The 19738-nt window shown below is 47.6% G+C and overlaps 1 protein-coding gene across 3 annotated transcripts in view; it reads left to right on the top strand.

The window, feature by feature from the left end:
* Positions 1-9733: 9733 nt before the first annotated feature.
* LPP (LIM domain containing preferred translocation partner in lipoma) overlaps positions 9734-19738 on the top strand; it is a 685690-nt gene continuing 675685 nt past the window's right edge. For 2 of the 3 annotated variants that reach the window (XM_082839405.1, XM_082839407.1), the window contains exon 1: positions 9734-9837. The gene's annotated coding sequence lies outside the window, so the exon portion shown is untranslated. Of the gene's footprint in view, positions 9838-9895; positions 10005-19738 lie in introns of those variants that run through there. The other variant, XM_082839406.1, reaches the window with a different exon arrangement.

The raw sequence follows: 19738 nt of genomic DNA, 5'->3' as shown, positions 1-19738 counted from the left end.
TGTGACCTGTCCTATTCGGAATTTGCAAGTACCACCAGAAAACATTCACACTGCTTATCTTTCTGCTAAGGAAATCTTGAAGCGTTCTTGTTCTCTTCCTGTCTGTCTATTAAGCCATATGTGTGAGCAAAGAGAAAACTTATAATAAAAAACCTGCAGAAAGGAAGCTATATCTTATTGCCAGAGCCTTCTCAGTGCCCTGCAGGTACCTGAGGCTCAGGTTACACAGCTGCAGCCATCTGGGTGATCTGGAACTAGAGGGGATCAGGATCTAAAGGTGAGATATTAAGGTAGTGGGGTAATCTATGAGTCAACCTGACAAATGAAATATCATGTGCCTGACTGGGAATTTCTAAGGTTCAAATGGAAGGTGAAAACACCAAGCCCCCTTGGTTTAAAAAAATCATTTTAGGATGCAAACGTGAATTGCTGACCTACTATTCTAGGTGTATATTTATTTTTATTCTTTTTGTTTCTTTGGTAGGATTGTGCTAATATTGTGTACTCAACGTGCCTTTGAATTTTCCTGGTGACCATTCAGTGGAGCCCCATCTAATGTTAGTGTTAGTGATTGAAATGAAAGCATATAGTGAAAATTTTTGCTTGAAATTATCCTTGAAAAATACTTAGGAAGGTGCCCTGTTGGTGCCCAACCCAGCCTGTTTTTCCTCCAGCTTTGGAATTAATTGCTGTTTATTGGTTGAGCCCCAGAAGCAGTAGCTGGCTTTTAACTGAGGACCATGCTGAATAAAAAATGGGTACCATTAAACAACAAAATCATAGAGGTGGGAGAGTTGACAATGAAAGATGGGCAGAGACTGGGAGACCCAGTGTGGGAGGGCAGGTTCACATCTTGCACCTCCTGCTCACAAGAACCCTGGTGGTAAGGACCACCAGCGGCATTTCCATGGTTACCTCTCTCCTCTCTCTGCTCTCATGCTGAATTTGTGGATGCGACATGCATCAATGATGGGACTACACTGTAATGAGAACCTGACCTCACACAAGGGGACAAGTGGGAGAGAACTGTTTAGGGCAGAATCTGCTAGACTTGACAACTCATTGAAGAGAGGAGTTGGGGGGAGAGAGATGTCAGGAATGATTCAGGGTTGTGACTGGGATGGTTGGAAGTAGGGAGGTATAATGTAGGGAGGACTCAGGAAGTTGAATTTAGAGCCATGCTGAGTTTGAGGGTTCTCAAGTAAAGGTTGGATAACCTATAGAGAATACTAGTTTGAGTCTGCAACTCAAAAGTGAGAAATAAAAATATGCAAATTGTCTATAATTGGGAGCTTCTACTTAAAATTAAATTTATTCTGCAAGGTAGGAGAAACCTAGTCTCAATTCGAGGTCTATTCCACCCTTTCTCTGGGAATGCACTAACACAGAATGTCTTAAGCTAACTGGTTGAATGAAGGACTAACGGTTAGAAATATGGGTAAAAATCTCATTAAATATTTCAAAATAATATCTCACTACAAACCACCTGCTAAGGATTCCCGAGAAGATTCAATTATCAAAAGAGGGACTGCAACTTTCCAAATATTTGTTGGGTTTTTTTTGTCTTAAAAAATGAGCGCTATATTGTCTTTGTCTTATTCCAGACACATAGGAAAAGTTAAAATAATATAAGCTTATTGTAAGAAAATTTTGGTAAGCAAAAAGAAGGAATCATCTTACCATTTAACGATAATCACTTTGAAAACCTAAGTTCATATCCTTTCAGATTCCTCTTTATATGCCTATCCTTCTTTTTTCCACTTTAAAACATTGTATACTCAAGATAAATGAAAATACATGACCACACAGAGAGTTTTACATGATACATTCATAGCAGTGTCATTCATAATAGCTCCAAAGTTGAACTAATCCTAATATTCAACAACTGATAATGGATAAAGAGAATATGGTATATCCATCCAATAGATTAGTATTAGGCCATAAAAAAGAACAGAAACCATTAATACATGCTACAGCATGGATGGACCTCGAAAACATTATGTTAAGTGAAAGAAGCCAGATGCAAAGCCACACAATTTATGATTCCATTTACATGAAATGTCCAGAATATGCAAATCTATAGAGACAGAAAGTAGATTAGTGGTTGCCTGAGGCTGCAGGCAGAAGTGGGGAATGACTGTAAATGGGTGCAAGGTTTCTTTGGGGGATGATGAAACTGTTCTACTATTAGAGTGCAGTGATGGTTATACAATTCCATAAAGTTATGTAAAATCATCGTATGCTTAAAATGAATGAATTTTATGGTATATAAATTATACCGCAATTAAGCTGTCAAAATATATATCATGGACCTCTTTTCATTCACCTAAAACTGTAGTTGGAAATATAAATCTAATCAAATCCCTACTGTTGGGCAGAGATTCTCTCTCCTGCCCTGGTATCTGCTGTGATTCCCTAAGAGTGGGTGAGGCTGTGTATCACAGCCACGAATGAGGCAAACTCCATCCTAAAGCATACCCCCAGATATGCACATCATCAAGAACGAGCAGACCCTCTTCAAAAGTCACACCGCTCTACGCAGCTTCCTAAAGGAAGCAGAGAGGCCACCAAGACCGAGGCTGCAGACATCAAACCTCTGGACATTATTTTCTACCTCTTGCTGTTTTGTGAGGACAAAGATGTGTGCTCCACATTTGTGTTCCTTCAACAGGCCCTGGGGGGTGTCTCCGGGCTCATCCTAGCCTGCTCCATCACTATCAAAAGAGGCTCCTGGCTGACGTAGCAGGTCCAGTCCATCCAGGGGTCCACTGGGAGATCTCAGCCGAGCTATCTCACCTACTCCTTCCCTTGGAGTTGCTATCCTGTTTTATCTTTGTTTTAACATGTAGAACTGGCATTGTGTCTATTTTCTCAACACTATTCCTAGGTCTAGTACAGTTAGCAAGTGCATATTATATACTTGTTAAAATAAAAAGGTGGCATAAATTGTCTCCCTTTGTGTTTGAGTCTGTGAAACTTTTCATTGGTAGTGGACCCAAGAGGGATTAAAGCTCCATCCATCAACATTTCTACTACCATAGACTGGCCCCCTGTCAGACTAGACTGACTGACCTTTGAAGTTTCACTGGCTTCCAGGTGTGGTCACAGCTCTCCTCTGTTCTGGGCTTACCTGAGGTCAAAAGCCAGCAGACTTGTGCAAGGGTGAGTTGGGATGGGCCAGACTGCATTCAGATAATCTGTTCCTGCGATCTGATAAAATGCAAACAATGATTACAGCCTCTGGCTGAAAACCGGGCTGCAAAGCTGGGTAAAATTGTGCAGAAATTCATGGGCAGATACAAACTATCATTTGTCTACACTGGCTTGATTTCTCAAAACCAATAAAGAAAGTAGCTTGTGATACCATTTTCCCCTCAAGAAAAATCCAAGTCTTTTCTCCCTCTCAAAAGAGGGAGAAAATATTCATTTAGGAAGTCTGATAATCTATTCCTTTTTTACACGGAGATAATTTTTTCCCATTGTACAATGAGACGTGAAGAATAGAGAGTAAACAGACCTTTTGTAATAGACTTCATTATCTTTAATACTGCATTTAATAAAAGCCTACCACTATTGTTTACCAAGTTTTCATCTCTTTACAAAAAACTGATGCTTATCTGATCTGGTCAGAGGTCTTGTTTGCATCACAGGCTGGTACTGTAGTCTCGAGAAGAGAATTCAGCTCAGCTATAGAGCAGGACACATCAAATATTTAAACTGTCACTTGTGCTTAATTCTTCCTGGAAAAAGTTAACCTTGAGTATTTTTTTAAAGAATTTATTTGATATAAAGTTGAAAAGCAACCACTGCTTTAATTCTGTGTCTACTCCCAGAGCAGAACTATATCCTTAGATAATTTGTAAAATTGATATATGCTAAATGTGACAAGACCTAGTGAAACAGGAGGGAAGGGGGCAGGGCACAACTTTTGAAAGAATGACAGAGCTCGAGGACATAACGTAAGCTGATTTGAACAAAATGGGCCCAAGATGTGGGACAAGTCGATTTCCATTAGATCTTGAGCCTCAGTATAAGCTCACTGTAACACATCAGCAAGCTAAATGACACACCCACAGGCTCCATGACAGTCCCAAGACTGACCATAAGGATCAAAAAGTGGGTGGTGCGGGGCTTCCCTGGTTGCGCAGTGGTTAAGAATCCACCTGCCAATGCAGAGGACATGGGTTCAAGCCCTGGTCCAGGAAGATCCCACATGCCGCGGAGCAACTAAGCCCGTGCGCCACAACTACTGAGCCTGCGCTCTAGAGCCCATGTGCCACAACTACTGAGCCTACGAGCCACAACTGCTGAAGCCTGTGAGCCTGGAGCCCGTGCTCCGCAAGAGAAGCCACTGCAATGAGAAGCCCACGCACCGCAACGAAGAGTAGCCCCCGTCTGCCGCAACTAGAGAAAGCCCCGGTCAGCAACAAAGACCCAACCCAGCCAAAAATAAATAAATTAATTAATTAATAAAAAAAAAGTGGGTGGTGGCCCAATTCCTGGAAATCCCCACCCCTTCCTGAAATAGCTGGAATACTTCTCCCACTCCATACCCTGGTGCCTTTCTGACCTTCTGAGATGGCCCACACTCTGTCTGTGGAGTGTTTCTCTCTAAATAAATCAATTTTTTACCTATCACTTTGTCTCTCACTGAATTCTTTCTGTGATGAGACATCAAGAACCTGAGCCTCACTAAATCCTGAAACCAGGTGTGTGATCTTATTTGGAAGACTGTGGGTTTCAGCTGGGTTTGAGTCCCAGCCTTGTGGGCTCAAGTCCCAATCTGAGGTGCACGGTTTCTCTAGAATCTCGCACACAGGGCACACTGTAACAAATGACAAATATTAAATCCTCCCCCTCTCCCTCATCCCTCCTGGTACCTGCCCAGAGTCATGGTCTAAGATAACATGACCAGTCTTCCAGAGAGACGGTATCAACTGTGTTGCTTCTCTAGCCAAGATGAAGGATTCTTGCATTCACTCCCTCACTGGATAACATTTGATCGTTAAGTCCTAGGTGTTGCCAATGGCTGCTGGGGAGGAGAAATGAAGGAGATATGGAGCCCACCGTGAAGAGCTGTATGTTTGACAGGAGCAGATCAAACACGCTTCGGAAAAATTACAGTGCAATGGGACAATCCAGTGCGTGCCTTGTTCAGAATATAGAGAAATTATTTTCATATCAGTAGAGGAGATTTGGAGGGAATGAGCAACAGGGAAGAGATTCCTTGAGAGGATGCTGGCAAGACAGGTAAAATCTGCATTCATGGAGGTGGGCCTGGGAAAGTATTTTGAGAAGAGGGAACTAGATGAGAAAAAGTCCTGAGGCAGGAAGTGAAGGAAGCTCTGTGTGTGTGTGTGTGTGTGTGTGTGTGTGTGTGTGTGTGTGTGTGTGTGTGTGTGTGTGTGTGTGGTGATGGTGGAGGGTTGGAGGTACAGTCTACAGTTGGAAAAAGCTGATCATGGAACCAGGGAGGGGCAGCTGAGGAGTTTGGACTTAATGTGGTTGATATCATGGAACCTTTACAAGTTCAGAGTATAATGTGGCATGCTATGCTCTGGGAAGATGAATTTGGTCAACAGGTTGAAAGTAGCCTCAAATTGAAGAGTGTTGGAGAACATAAAGTCTGAGAACCTAATTGTGTGGATGAAGAAACCGAGACCAAAGAGGAAGTGACTTGCCATGAGGTTACAAAGCAGTTTTAGGACAAGCAAAGGACTACAAACCTTCCTCTCCTTTGCCTCCCCATGCCCATCCTGCTTCTGTTTCCAAGTGGCCAGGCTCTGTTGATTCTTCCTCTTCCTTCCCACTGGTCTGCTTACATCCAGTCTTCATCTCTTGAGGAAGTTATATGATTTTATTTAAATGTCCAGGCCTTTTACCTTCTGCATCTTCCTCTTCCTTTGACCAGGAACAAGAAGGAAAAAAACAGAACACCACAGTTGAATGCCTACATTGACAACGGCAGGCACTTTGTCAGAGACTCAGAGACGAATTGCACTCTCAGCCCAGTAGCTGAGAAAGACAAGGTGACCAGTGACATCATGCAGAGTCGCAAGGACTGAGGGTAAGCACAGTGCTCCCATCACTCTGTGGGGGCAATGCACCCACTGGAGGTGGCGGGAGGGGCAAAAAGGCCTCTCAGAGGACGTGATATTTAAGGCAAGTCTGAAGAAGCTAGGTAAGGGTTGCCAGGTGTATGGAGAAAGAAAGAGAGCGCCCGGGAGAAAGAAGAACCCGTATAAAGGCAGAGAAGCAGGGTCAGTTAATGTGTTTGAGAAACCACCAGACCTACAATTGGCTGGAGGGTTCAGGACTGGCAGACATGAGGCTGAAGAGCTATGCAAACTACACTGAGGAGTTTGGCCTGATGGGTTTCAGGCTGGGGAGAGGCCACATAGGGTTGGTATTTACCTTCCATCTTCAGTGTCCCTGTTCTTATTATTTCTCCAGTAGCCTCTTCATATCTTTTCCTCTTGGTCAGCCATAGGCAGATTATGAGTTCTGCACATTGGAATGTTCAATGTGAGACCAGATGGCCACTCAGCAGTGGGTAAGGGAAGAGTCAGGCTGCCTGGGCTCAGTGGGGCGTCTCAGTTTAACCGGGTACTAGCTCTGTGTTAAGAGCAGGCTACTTAACCTCCTTGGGCTAGAGAAAATAATAATGCCAACCTCAGAAGGGTTTTCTGAGGGTTAAGTGAAATGCAGATGAAAAATCCTTAGAATATTGCCGGGCATATATGAGGACAGAGAAAGGACTGACAAGAGCTATACAAAGGCCTTGGGGAAAGGGATTGTCATGGATGCAAGCAAATGGTGGGAACACAGCCTAGTGTTGTTCAGTCTTTGGTGTCATCACTGGCAATCCTCCAGTCACATGCCCTCCGCCCCACCTGAAATTCCGTGCTTCTTTTAGTCTCTGAATTGGTAAACCTGTATTTCTCGAGCATTGAGTCTGCAGATTTACACAGCCTTCCCTTCTTTCCCAAGTCCCTGCACGCAGCAGGTTTTAATAGGGTTGTTGAGAAAAGTGTGAATACAAAAGAAACCAGATCAGCAAATGAGGAGGCTTTTGATTTGGGTTTGCACTGATGACAACACTGCACGCGGTTCGCCCAAGCATCCAATTTATGACTTTGCCTCTTACACTCCTGGTGAGTGCCTCCTGAGCAGAAATGATCTTTTGTGATTAACTTTATATAATGCTTGTGCTAACTCTAGGCCCACCTGAGCAATTCATAAATATTTCAGGAGGAGAGACATAGGATCTTCCCCAACACACTCATACAACAGTTTCAACATAATTAGGAGCATTTCTGGATCTAACACTGCACTCTTTTTTTCTAAATTTTTTTTTTAAAGGAATTTTGCCTTTTTAAAAAAAAAAATTATTTATTTATTTATGGCTGTGTTGGCTCTTCGTTTCTGTGCGAGGGCTTTCTCTAGTTGCAGCAAGTGGGGGCCACTCCTCATCGCGGTGCGCGGGCCTCTCACTATCGCGGCCTCTCTTGTTGCGGAGCACAGGCTCCAGATGCGCAGGCTCAGTAATTGTGGCTCACGGGGCTAGTTGCTCCGCGGCATGTGGGATCCTCCCAGACCAGGGCTCGAACCTGTATCCCCTGCATTGGCAGACAGATTCTCAACCACTGCGCCACCAGGGAAGCCCTAACACCGCACTCTTACAATGTGCATAATGAAGGAAATGAATGCTAATTATACGTTATTAAATCTTATTAATCCTCATTAGAACCCTATTATTCTTTATGAGTGGGTTACTGGGGAAGAAAAAAAAAAAGCAGCACTGGTCAAGTCCCATCATGTCCAATGGGGAATGGGTGAATCTATTCTTAGTTGGTGTGATACCAGGAGTTTTTCATGTTAAACAATAGCACTCAGAATGTGGGTTTGCTGAAATGTTGAGAACAGAGTAAGTGAATTGTGGTGTAACAGAAGGATCTTTTTAAAGCCCCAGAATAAAATCTCTTTAAGAGCTCATGTTTCCTATTTCAAACTACATTAGTTGCAAAGACAAAAATATTTCATTATTGCATGGAATAGGTACCCTTGGCCTTACCTCTACTACTATCTTCATATTTTTTGTATGAGTAGATGAGAAACTGATAGCAAGAGAGATGGAGTAATTTGGACCCAAGAATGTCTGGATTCAAAGACTTTGCACTAAGAAGATGCTCGATAAATGGTAAGTGCAGAAATGTGTTTCTCCGTTTCATTCTTGGTCAAAAAGAATCCCACCAAATCCCCAAAGAACCAAGTTTTGGAGGTTTCATGAATTAGTGACTCACAGTGTACTCTCAACATTCATTAACAGAAATTAGGAGGTCAGGGCCTCCTTGTTGGGTGGAAAAATCATGGGATGTCAGGTGACCTGGCTGGGGGGAGGTGGGTTCAGGTGCCTGCTCTGTTGCTTATTTTGTGTTGGGTAAGTCATTTAACCTGACTTTTTACCTCAGATGTAAACGATGGACTATAATTTGTCCTAACAAGATCTAATAAACCAGTGAGAAAGTGCTTTTATGATGTGCTGAGGTGAGGACATCAGCAGGATTAGAAATACAAGGAAACAGTCTCCAGCCTTGGAGTGTCTTCCAGGCAATGTCTGCTGCACGTTTTAACCCCCCGACACAGTTATTGGTGGGTCCCCTGGTTGCTCACATTTACAACCGTCTGAGGAAAAAAAGTCCCACTCAAACCTTCCAAGAACAGGCTTGCCTTTCACCCAGTTTGCAGATTTTTTTTGAAGCTGTAAGCACAGAATAAGCTTTCTGGGCTTCCGGCAGGGCTGTGAAGTGAACTCCAGGGTTTCGTTTATTTGAGCACCGGATAGAGGGAGTTGCCTTGAAGCAACTGATAGGCATGGCTATCCAGGGCTCACTGGCAATTAGAACATTCCAGGAACTGACTCCCTCCGGGGCCCAGGGAAGCTCTGAATCTCTTCCCAGGGTGGTCCTCGCTGTCCGCTGACATCTAGCCTGGTTCACTGCTACGCGGGAAGGAGGGAATCAGGGCTCTGCCTGGAGACAGGAACACAGCTGGGAGGCCGAGCATCCGGGTCCCGCGCCTGGATCTGTGGCGGGCATAACCTTGTAGGAGTCATTTCTCTTCCGAGAGCTCCAGTTTTCCCATGTGTGAAGTGGACGGGTTGGAAGTTGGTCTGGGCCAGCTCTGAACCTCGCTGGGAATCCGGGGCGGGGCTCACGAGGAAGATCTCTGAAGGGGATTCCACGGCAGGATCTCGTCTGCTCAGATTCAGCCCCCTAATCTGGTGCCCTAACAGTGGACGCAGGTTCCCCCATTTTTTCGGCAGCCCCTCGCCCCGGCCGCTTCCTCCTTCTACGTCTCCTTCCTCTTCCTCCAGTGCAGGCAAAACCTCCACAGCTCCCTTTCCCTTCCTCCTTTGCAGTCTCCCCGCATCCCCGCGTCTTCCCTTCCTCCCAGGAAATCAACTGTCGTCAGCGCGCCCACCTTGGGGCAAGGCCACGGCCCGCGGCGGGCGCCCCCTCCCCCGGCGGCGAGCGCAGCGCGGCGCGGCGGCCCCGCGGGCACCCGCCTTCCCATACCTTACATGGACAAATGCGTGCAGGCAAAGTCAGGAATTCAGGCCCCTGACGTCAGCCTCCAGCTCTCAGGGCACCGCACGGGAGACCGAGGGGAGGGGGTGGGGACGGTGGGGAGGAAGGAGGGGGAAAGGCACCAACCAGCAGCCGCTCCAGCCCTGCCGAAGTTTCACTTTTTGTCTGTGGGTTCGCTCCCGGGCCCCGTGCGAGCTTTCCTGGGATAAGTAGCTTTAGCGAGCGGGGGAGAGCCAGGCGCTGCAAGGTAAGGGCTGGCTGCGCGGCCGGGGGCGCGGGGCGCGGTGCGGGGCGCGGGGCCGGGCCTGGGGACAATGGGAGGGGGAGTGCCTGGGCACCTCCTCCTTCTCCGCTGCCTCCGCCTCCAGCCGCCGCCGCCGCCGCCGCCGCTGCCCCGGCCGCCTCCTCCCCGAGGTATTTGTTGCAAATCCTCCTTCCTTCCCCCCACTCTCCGCCCGCGGGCGCCTCGGGAACCCCCAGCCCTCCCCGAGCGCGAGCGCCTCCGGGGTGGCAGGAGCGCGGGGCGCAGGGCGCCGCGCGCGCGCGCGCGCGCCCGGGCCGGGCCGGGCCGCAGGGCCCGCGGTGCGGAAGTGCCGGCCGCAGCGTAATCATGGGGTGCACGCGTGGGGGAGGGGGACCCCGTGTTTTTTGGGAAGCGTCGACCGGGGGCTGGGCGCGGGTGGAGGCCTTCCCTGCGCGCCCCCTGCCCGGGCTTTTCAGGGCTCCCAGGGGGCGGGGCCACACCCAGCAGCTCCGAGCTTTCGCGGAATCACAGTTGTCACAGTGGAAGGGGCCTAGGAGCCCTCACATCAAGTTCCCCCATTTTCCAGTTGGGGCAACTGAGGCCCAGAGAGGAGGAGAGGCTCCCCAAAGTCGCTCACTAGAGGCTGAGCCATAATTAAAATAAATGGCTCCCGACTCCTAGTTCCTTTTCTCCAAGCAGTTTTCCAGCGCCCACTGTGAGACCGCGCCATGCCGGGTTGTTGGGTCAGATGCATTTAGGGCCCTTACTCTGCCCTCAGGGAGCGCACAGTCAAACCCGAGGAGCCAGACGTGACCCAAGGTTGAAGGTGCTAAGTGCTGGGGAAAAGGCAAGGGTAAAATTTCAAGGGGCTCGGAGAAGAGTTTGGTTTCCTCGTCCCTCAGGAAGCATCAGAGGCTTTGGAAGGATGGGGGGTTTTCTGAAGCCAGCCAGGCAAAAGGAGCGAGGCCTCGTGCGGGAGGCAACTGCAGAGCAGAGAAGACTCAAAATGTGGAGAGTGGGGATGGAGCTCTGTTACTGTGCTGGGAGCACAGGGTTGGGAGGCGTGGGTACAGGAGATGAGATAATCAGTGGAATTGGGCCTGAGGGGTGTCTTTGGGACTTTGAGGTGCTGGGGGAGCTGAAAGAGCTTTGTGGCTTCCCTTCCCTTCCCAGTGATCCAATGTCTGCTGGCCCTCAACACAAAATGCAAAAATGTAGGTTCACGTTTGAGCTGCTTTTCTAGGACCAGACTCGCTTAACCTTGTGTCCAATCCCGTCTCTCTTTCCACCTCCTCCCCCTTTTCTAATGCTTGCTTACCAATAAAACTCATTCTCACAAGGTGTTAGTGACTTGGCAATGGCTTTCCTCCCCCAGCACAAGAGCATTTTAAGAAAGCCTTTAAGTGGAAGGAGAGAAAGCAGCTAACACTCTCCTCTCCCCTGCATCCTCACCCTCCCTGCCCTTACGGATAGGGAAACACAAATAAAAGCCCAGAGAAGATGGGTGCCAGTTCTAAAGCCTACAGTGAATGATGGTAGCCGGAGGGAGGCCAGAACTTCCAGTAGGGTTCTCTGTACCCCATGACCAGCCTTCTTCCTTTCAGGGTCTCTGCCTGCACCAGGCTCAGTCAAAAGGAAGAATGTGTATTTTTTTTTTATCTCAGTATAAGAATACACTTTATTTTTATTTTTTTAATATACAGCAGGTTCTTATTAGTCATCCATTTTATACACATCAGTGTATACATGTCCATCCCAATCGCCCAATTCATCACACCACCACCTCCACCCCTCCGCGGCTTTCCCCCCTTGGTGTCCATACGTTTGTTCTCTACATCTGTCTCAATTTCTGCCCTGCACACCGGTTCACCTGTACCATTTTTCTAGCTTCCACATATATGCGTTAATATACGGTATTTGTTTTTCTCTTTCTGACTTACTTCACTCTGTGTGACGGTCTCCAGGTGCAAGAATGTGTATCTTGCATTTAATTTTTGCAAGGCAGTCCCCCAACACCAACACCCAGGCCTGCAGAGTCTAGAGTGTAGACTCTAGATGCGAGATAGGTAGCCGGGGTTAGCTGTCTGAATGGTAGGGGTGCACGCCTGGGGCCTTTGGGTCAGGCAGCTGCCCAGGGTCATGCTCCTTGTAAGCAGCGGGCAGGCCTAGAGCCGGCTTTGGGGATTGACAGAAGGAGGAGAAACAGCTGTGGAGCTGGTTACTATGATTGGGACTGACTGAGTAGGACACTTCTTCGAGTGACATATGCCAGTGGACAGTCAGTTCCAGGCAGTGGGAGATGGGAAAGGAGGCTTCATTATGAAGGTCCTTAAAAATGCCAGGCATGGATATGACTTGATCATTTGAGGGTTTTGAGCAGGCTGGGACATGAGTGAGAGGAGAGGAACTGGCATTGGGAGGCCTTCTGCTGCCCATTCCAGTGAGAGAGGCCATAATCTGGCCTAAGAATATTATCGGTGGGGTGTTGCTTATTTACCCCACGTGTATTACTGAGTGTCTGTTATGTGCCATTGGCAAAGATGAGAATTTTACGGCAGGTTCCTTATTTTATTGAGGCATATAACTTGTACATTGTATGTATCGAGGCATATAAAAAGTACACATTTTAATATCACTGAAATTGGGTTGTCTTATGATCACAGATGTGTCATAGTTGAGCAGCGCTTCATTCTAAGTTGATAATGGTACATCTTACCTTTGAGGATTAAGAGTTGATAAAATTTGTTGATCGTACCCTTTATGAATGTACGGTGCTTTGCACTTTATAAAAGTTTTCCATGAGATATTCCATTTGAATCTCAAAAGTCCCCTGAGAATTGGGCCTGGTGATCCTGTCATCTCGACTTTACCTCTTGCCCAAGGTCACAGAGCTAATTAGAAATGTGCTCAAAATGACAGCCTAGAACTTTGCCTCTTGATGTTAATATTTGACTTTACCCTGCTGTGGAGCTAGCATGGGTTAATTAGGAATGGGAAGCTCAAATTGAATTTGATTTCAGAACTATGGCTGAAGATGCTGGAATGATGGTGGGTTTTTTTTTTTGGGGGGGGGGGTTTGGCCAAGGGCAGAATGTAACTCATGAGGACTGGGAGGATCCCTTAGCCCAGAGATTTGCTGCATTAAATGGAAAATGGGCAGCGAGATAGAAGATGCCAGGTAACATAATAAAACCAGAGGATGGAGTACGCTGCTGTTTCTACACAGAACGGAGAGGAGCAGTGGATGAAGCACACAGGTTCTGGAGCCTCCCTTCTGTGAAGCAGGAACTGGCTATCCCTGGGAGTGCAAAGATGAGGAGGACACGGTCCCTGTTCTTGGGGAGCACCTGTGTGTGTGTGTGTGTGTGTGGTGCTGTTCGAGGGCTATGTTTCTGCTGCACTGATGTCGTTCCACCTCAGGGAAGCTACCAGAGGGAGCAGTGTCTGAAGAGAATCTTTAGGGTTATATAGGAATCGCCCAAGTGGAAGAACAACAGGTAAGGGCTGAACCTGTTAGGCATATGCAGACAAATGTAGGGAAGGAGCATGGTGGTTGAGGCTGGTTTTTGCATGGCCAGCATGAACAGGGTGGTGGGAAATGGGAAAAGGGAGGACTTTCATTCTTTGCTAAGTAGATTTAAATTTATCTTGTGGGCTCTAGAGGCCATTAAAGGCTTCTCTAGAGATTTGCACGAAAACAAGGCTGGGCAAGGGCTCTGGAAGCATCTGTGGGATTAGGTATTGGGAAACTAAGCCCAGGAAGAAGAGTAACGTATTTAGTAAGTGGTTGAGTGGAGCTGAGACTTTGACCCTGGGCAGTAATTAGGAGTCCTAGCTCAGCGTGTGCATTGCTGGGTGGGGACTTTTCCTGGAAAATGGCATTGGAAGGCAGCACCCAGCTGGAAGAAACCGAGGCGAGGAAAGGGGAGGTAAAGTTGTGATGCATGCAGGAAGCTTATCTGGGTGGAAATCCATGGGCTTGAAGGTGTGTGTGGAGCAGAGGTGGGGAAGGGAAGAAGGAATGGAATCGTGATGTGGGAGTCTGCTCTAGATGGCTTGGATGTGTGGAGAAAATGGCAGTGCCTTCTTAATGCGAGTCATAGAAATGGGGAAGGACACTGATGCATTGGTGAGGACCTCACCTCTCCTGACTTTCTACAAATAGGGTGGGTGGGTGGCCAGGGGGTTAATGGGATTCATGCTTGGAAGCAGGTAAACCACAAAATTGAGGCTAGAAAATGTTTATCTTTCGATCCTTCTTTCTTAATAATAATAACATAATTTAAAAAATTTGAGTACTTACCGTGTACTTATGTAATTCTCATACTGACTTATTAAAGTAGGTTTTATGATTATCAATCTCATTTTGCAGATGAGAAAATGAGTTTGGTTAAATAAGGTTACACAACTACCAAGTGAAATGGCGAGTTTAGAACCTTTCCGTGATCTTCACCGCTCTCTCTGTGCCCACAGAAGGAAAAGTGGAAATTGTCGATGAAAATTAATCAGTCAATCTAAAAAAGAACTGGAAAATTTTATTCGATCCAAATTTGAGCATTATAACCCAGGAAGAGCATCTCAGAACACTCTGAGAACTGTTCCGCCTGTTAGAAGTCAAGGCATGGTTATATAAGCTTTTTGAGACAGAGGGCTGTACATCACGTGATGTATTGATATTATCAACAGTTTGCTTAATGCAGATCTAAGCATCATCCTGGTGGGTCATGTGACCCCTGCAACGTCAAGAAGGAATGTTATTAAGGCGTTGTCTGGTTGATGCTAGGAGCGTGTTGCTCTTGAGGGTTGAGCAGGTATTCCTGCCCCTGGGGGAGGTCTGGTCGAATCGTAATGCAGACACTCGATGCGCAGTGCGGGGAGACAGGGGGCCAAAGGGCAGGGAAGCATTTTTATGTTTAAATTTTCTTGCCTTGCCATGAAATATGAATTTTATTTCACAAAGTCACCACTGTCTTTCAATGTTCTTCCTCAGAATTTAACTCAGTACCCATTCCTTGGGCCCCAGCAGGACCATAATCCAGGGTTTCCCTGGGCAAGCAGGCTTTTCACTTCCATACTGGTGCTGCTTCAGCCCGGTCTCTCTTGAGATGCTGCCATTCCCTCTACCCTTTGGGTGTCTTCGCTCTGCAAAGCTAACTGGAGAGGACAGAGCTTCTCTAGGAAACATCTGCTTCCTCCCCCCAACATTGCCTTCTCCCCAGTCTCTTGGAGTAATAAGGATTTGAGGTACCCCATAGAGAGGCAGTTGGGGAAACAGGATAACAAAGTAGGGGAGTGATGGAGGGTCTTGATCTCAGTCATTGCCCTTGATCCATGGCTCCTGGGACAATGTTCTCCGGAGTCGAGCCAGATAGCTCCTGTTGGATCCCGGCCTTCCCTAGGTCACGCAGACCTCTTCCTCCAAGAAGGCTTTCAGGCTCAGGACTCTGAGGGATCAACTAAGGTTCTTTCTGTGACCTACCCACCTCAGGTGGGTTATTTGCATTTCGATAACTTACAGGTAAGGTATTTTCAGGGGCGAGAAGACAGATCCTAGGAATGGCACCCAGCAAAGTAAATAAGACCTTGGCTTTCTCTTCTTTGAATACCTCTCATCTCTGGTACCTTGAAGATGTTTAGTAACTGCTTGTTTACTCATTTAGAATGAGTAACATTTACTGATACAGAAAACCCAGCTAGTGCCATGAAGCCATTCCCAGACTCTTAGCCCCCTTATACCCCACTTACATGTGTGATCACATGCATCTCTGTCTCTTGTGTTCAGTTCAGCACATCATTCGGGTCCTGAATGATTACCCCATGCCAGACAGAAATGCTGGAAACTGATCTTACAAAGACAGCTAAGGCTCTGTCTTCAAGGATCTTCATTCCAGCCTAGGAGACAGACTGCAATAGAACATGGGAAGGCCCTACTAGAGTGATGAACAAAGAAATAATGGGAGCCGTGAGAAATGGCTGACTGACTACCTGGAAGAACAGGAAAAAACGCTCATGGAGAAGAAGACATTGGGTTGGGTTTTGAAGGGTGAGTAGGGGTTATTATGGTGGACAGAGCTTTCTGGGCAGAGAGACCTTGATATACAGGCACAGGCCTGAGGCCTAAGAGTGTTTGGGGTGTGTGTTTGGAGATCACTGAGAAAGATGGGACTGGCCAGGGAGGATTAGAGGGTAAAGGGCTGGCAGCTTGAGCTAAGAATGATGGCAGTGGTGGTGGTGGGTACGGAACAGGAGGGCTTTTGTTACCTTTTGAGTAAAGGAGGGTGTCGTTGGGTCTGTTTCAGAGAACTCTGGTGGCAGAGTGATAGCAGTTCTGGGCCAGAGGCGAGGACACCGCTTAGGAGGCTGCTGCAATGTTCCAGGTCAGGAAACATCGGCCTGCATCAGGTCAGCAGAGTAGAGAGGGAAAAAGTTGTTTACTGTTAGAATCTTATCAGGCAGCTTAGTTCCTATTCTTGTCCTTCCAATTATTTGCCAGCTTATCAGCCTTGACTGGAAAAAGTATGTTATCGGCACCAAAGCTTGTAGGCAGTGGAAGCAACAGGCTGGCAGCAAGTTCATGCCTTAGAATTGTGGGCTGGGGCCTTGGTGGCCAGAGCGACCTGATTCCTCCTTTTGCTGGTGAGGAAACTGAGGCCCCAGGGAAGTGCTCAGTCACACCCTTGTCTGCTGAGCTGGAGTTGGGTGTGGCCCTTACTCCCTTTCCTGCTCTGTTTCAAGGGTGTTTTTCATTCTCTCTCTGCTGAGCCTGGCTGGACACATTCCTTCCCCACCCCACCCCCAGGGGCTTTGCTTGGGAGAATTTGGGAGGGACTATAACTTGGAGATTGTTGTTACTGGGCTTGAACCTTGTTCTTTGCACTTTGAAAACAAAGTGATTAAGAAGGTTCATTTTCAGTCTGAGAGTGCTTTGGGGGTTTCTTTCTTTTTCTGCTATTTATTCCTGTCGCTTGTTTGCCGGAACCAAGCTTCTCCATGATAACTTTAAGGTTCTTTGCCTGTGGCGGCCCCCACCCTCATTCCCCTTTTATTTTTACTTATTTTTGCTTTCCTAAAAGTTTTCAGGCTGCCAGCATTAGATCCCTTACCGGGTAGATCCTGCTGTTTTTTCTTTCCGTCTTAAACCTGCCCATCACAGCCCATCTCATAGAACCCATTAGCGTTTCGTAGCCGTTGTAGCACTTTTTATGTGGCGAATGCATTTTACGGTTGTTTTTTATTACTTAGCTCAAATTGCCATCCAAGAGATGGGTGGGCAGGATCAATCTTGTAAAAGTTCAGGGGTGAAGGAACTTCCCCTGTGGTGCTTACGTGGTAGAGTGAGAATCAGACTCCCAGCTCTAGAGCTCCTGTCTTGTTCCTTCCTTCACTTCTGCTAGGGAGCAGGAGATAATTGATGTGAAAGTCTTTAGCAAGCCCTATACACAGGTGAGAAACTGTTATTATTTCATGGTGTGGCAATTGGTAGCATTAGCTGCCCGTCTGTGACTTTGGAAGGCACCTGAGAATCTGGTTGGAGACCCCAGAGCCATGAGGATACGGGCTTCAGATGCTATCATTTCAGCAGTACCATCACCAACTTGGTTTTTGGTGTAAGAAAACAAAGACCTGTGTTTGAGTCACACATTAGCCCTGTGATCTTAAGCAAGTTCCAGAACATTCCTGAGCCTCAGTTACCTTTGATTTTAGATCATGTGATCTATCCCAATGCATCTGTGAGAACCAGACATTTCTCTGACAGTGCTTTAAACATGGTCGTATAGTGTGTAATGTGGCCGTGCAGTGGGTACACGTGGCTAATTCTTGGTGCCCAGCAAGGTGTCTAGCCCACAGGAATGGCACCTTGTCCTTCTAGAGGAGATTGTGGGATTTAGACCCAGGCAGCTCCAAGTTCAAGTCTTAGCCGTGCGACTTAAGGGAGGGTGCTGCCTGAGGTGGTCACGGCCGATCTGGTGTACTTACTCATTTTTAGACTTCTTATTCATGAGGGCATCACTGTTGACAGCAGTCACTTTGCGAAGTGGGGCGAGTACCACAGACGTCCACAGGCATTTCCAGGCTATGCAGAGGGATGGTTTGTCACCAGTGAATGGCTGTCCAGTGTTTCTTCTTCTCCGTTGTGATCCTCCAACTCTCTCTTGGTTTTTTAATTTTTTAAATTTATTTTTATTTGAGAAAAATCGGCTGACATCTTTATTGCTTTGGGGAAGGGGGTCACCCAGGAGCTCTTGGTGGGCAGGTCTGCTTCCTCTTCACCGTCACAGGTTTCTGGCAGCGCAGGATGGCGCTGGCTCTCCAGGGGTCGACCAGGCGCCAATCTGTGCGGTGCTTGTTCTTTTGGATCACGTGCCGGATGCTGCTGCGTGTGGCCCGGGCGTTCTTGTTGATGGTGGTCCGCACATAGGTGGCCGGCTTTCGCGGGCCCCATCACCGCTTCATCGCTACCATGACCCCTTTGCTATCCGCCGGCTGCATACCCACAGTCTTGCGGTGAATGGGCCCGTTGTGGCGGAAGGAGTTGCGGGCCTTTAGGTTACTGGGTTTGGTGCTGTACGTCTCCTTGTTCCTCTTGATCAAGAAGGTGGAGCAGTTCCGGACGACCAGCCATTGCAGGCTCGGACATGGCGGCAGCTCCTCTGGTTGCGGAGGCTGGAAAGAGGCCGGCGGGGGGCGGGGCCTCTCTGGGGTTTGGTTTGCGCTGTGTTTGCGCTCTGCTTCTAGTGCAGTCGTTGCTTCTTTCCCGGCCTCCCATCGAAGCCTCCAGTAGTTCCCATGGAAAGCTGGTGCTGAGGGGTGGTTCCAGGCCTTCCTCAGAAACTTGTATGGGAACCTTTCACGGGGCAGGTAAGCAAGAGGGTCAGGACAGGGCAGAGTTGTTTCATTGTCCTTCAAGAAGGGTGCTTTGGCCTCATTCCATCCCCACACTGGGCACTTTTTCCGCTGCAGCCGTGGTCGGCATTCCGTAGTCACTCAGGCCATCAACCAGCAGCTTCGGAGAAGATGGCCGTGGGCATGTGTAGTGCGAATTCCTTGGCATTTTCAGGAGACCGCTTTTTGGGCGTTAAGGGAATCCTGTCTTTAATGTTAGTGTCGATTTCCTTGTCTGTAAAAATGGCTGTAGCAACAGTACTTGATGCAGAGGTAGAGGGACCGTACTTTCTGGTTTTGCCAGGACAGCCCTGGTTTATGCCTGTGTTCTGGTGTAGTATATACAGCGTCCCCTTCCACTCTCAGAGGTTTTCTGATTGGAGGTCACCCTACTTGTTAGTACTGAGTGAGGTTGTGTAAGTCAGGGGTCCCCAATCCCCAGGCCGTGGACCGGTACTGGTCAGCCGCCTCTTAGGAACCGGGCCCACAGTGGGAGGTGAGCGGTGGGCCAGGGAGTGAAGATTCATCTGCCGCCCACCATCGCTCACCTTACCGCCTGAACCAACACCGCCCCCCCACCCCCCCCACCCCGGTCCGTGTAAAAATTGTCTTCCAGGAAACCAGTCCCTGGTGCCAAAAAGGTTGGGGACCGCTGGTATAAGTAATATGTATAAGACCAGGACTAAAGTCAAATGTCAACAAATGTCTACTGTTTTTGTCAGAGGAGATGCTAGGTGCTCAAGAAATGTTTGTTCAGTGAACTGCTTTTATAAAGGTAAAGTTTGAGGATGTTTGAAGGGAATGTCTAGCTTGTAGGCAGTTAGACTTTATTAGGTTGATAAAAATGTGTTAGTACCTGTTTAGAATATAAAAAAAACGCCAGGAGAGTGGTATGGATGGAGGGCTTATTGAGTTCTCTGGAACGTGTGAGGAAGCTTATGGGAAGTGCTGGGCCTTGGATTAAACATGGAAGGACAGGAGGGCTTAGTCCAGGATGTGATGGGGCAGCTAAATTGCTCTG

Source organism: Leucopleurus acutus (assembly GCF_964270905.1).
Source record: "Leucopleurus acutus genome assembly, chromosome: 5".
Taxonomy (NCBI): Eukaryota; Metazoa; Chordata; class Mammalia; order Artiodactyla; family Delphinidae; genus Leucopleurus; species Leucopleurus acutus.
Note: the sequence above shows the minus strand (reverse complement) of the source record. Positions and strands in the feature narration are given on the sequence as shown.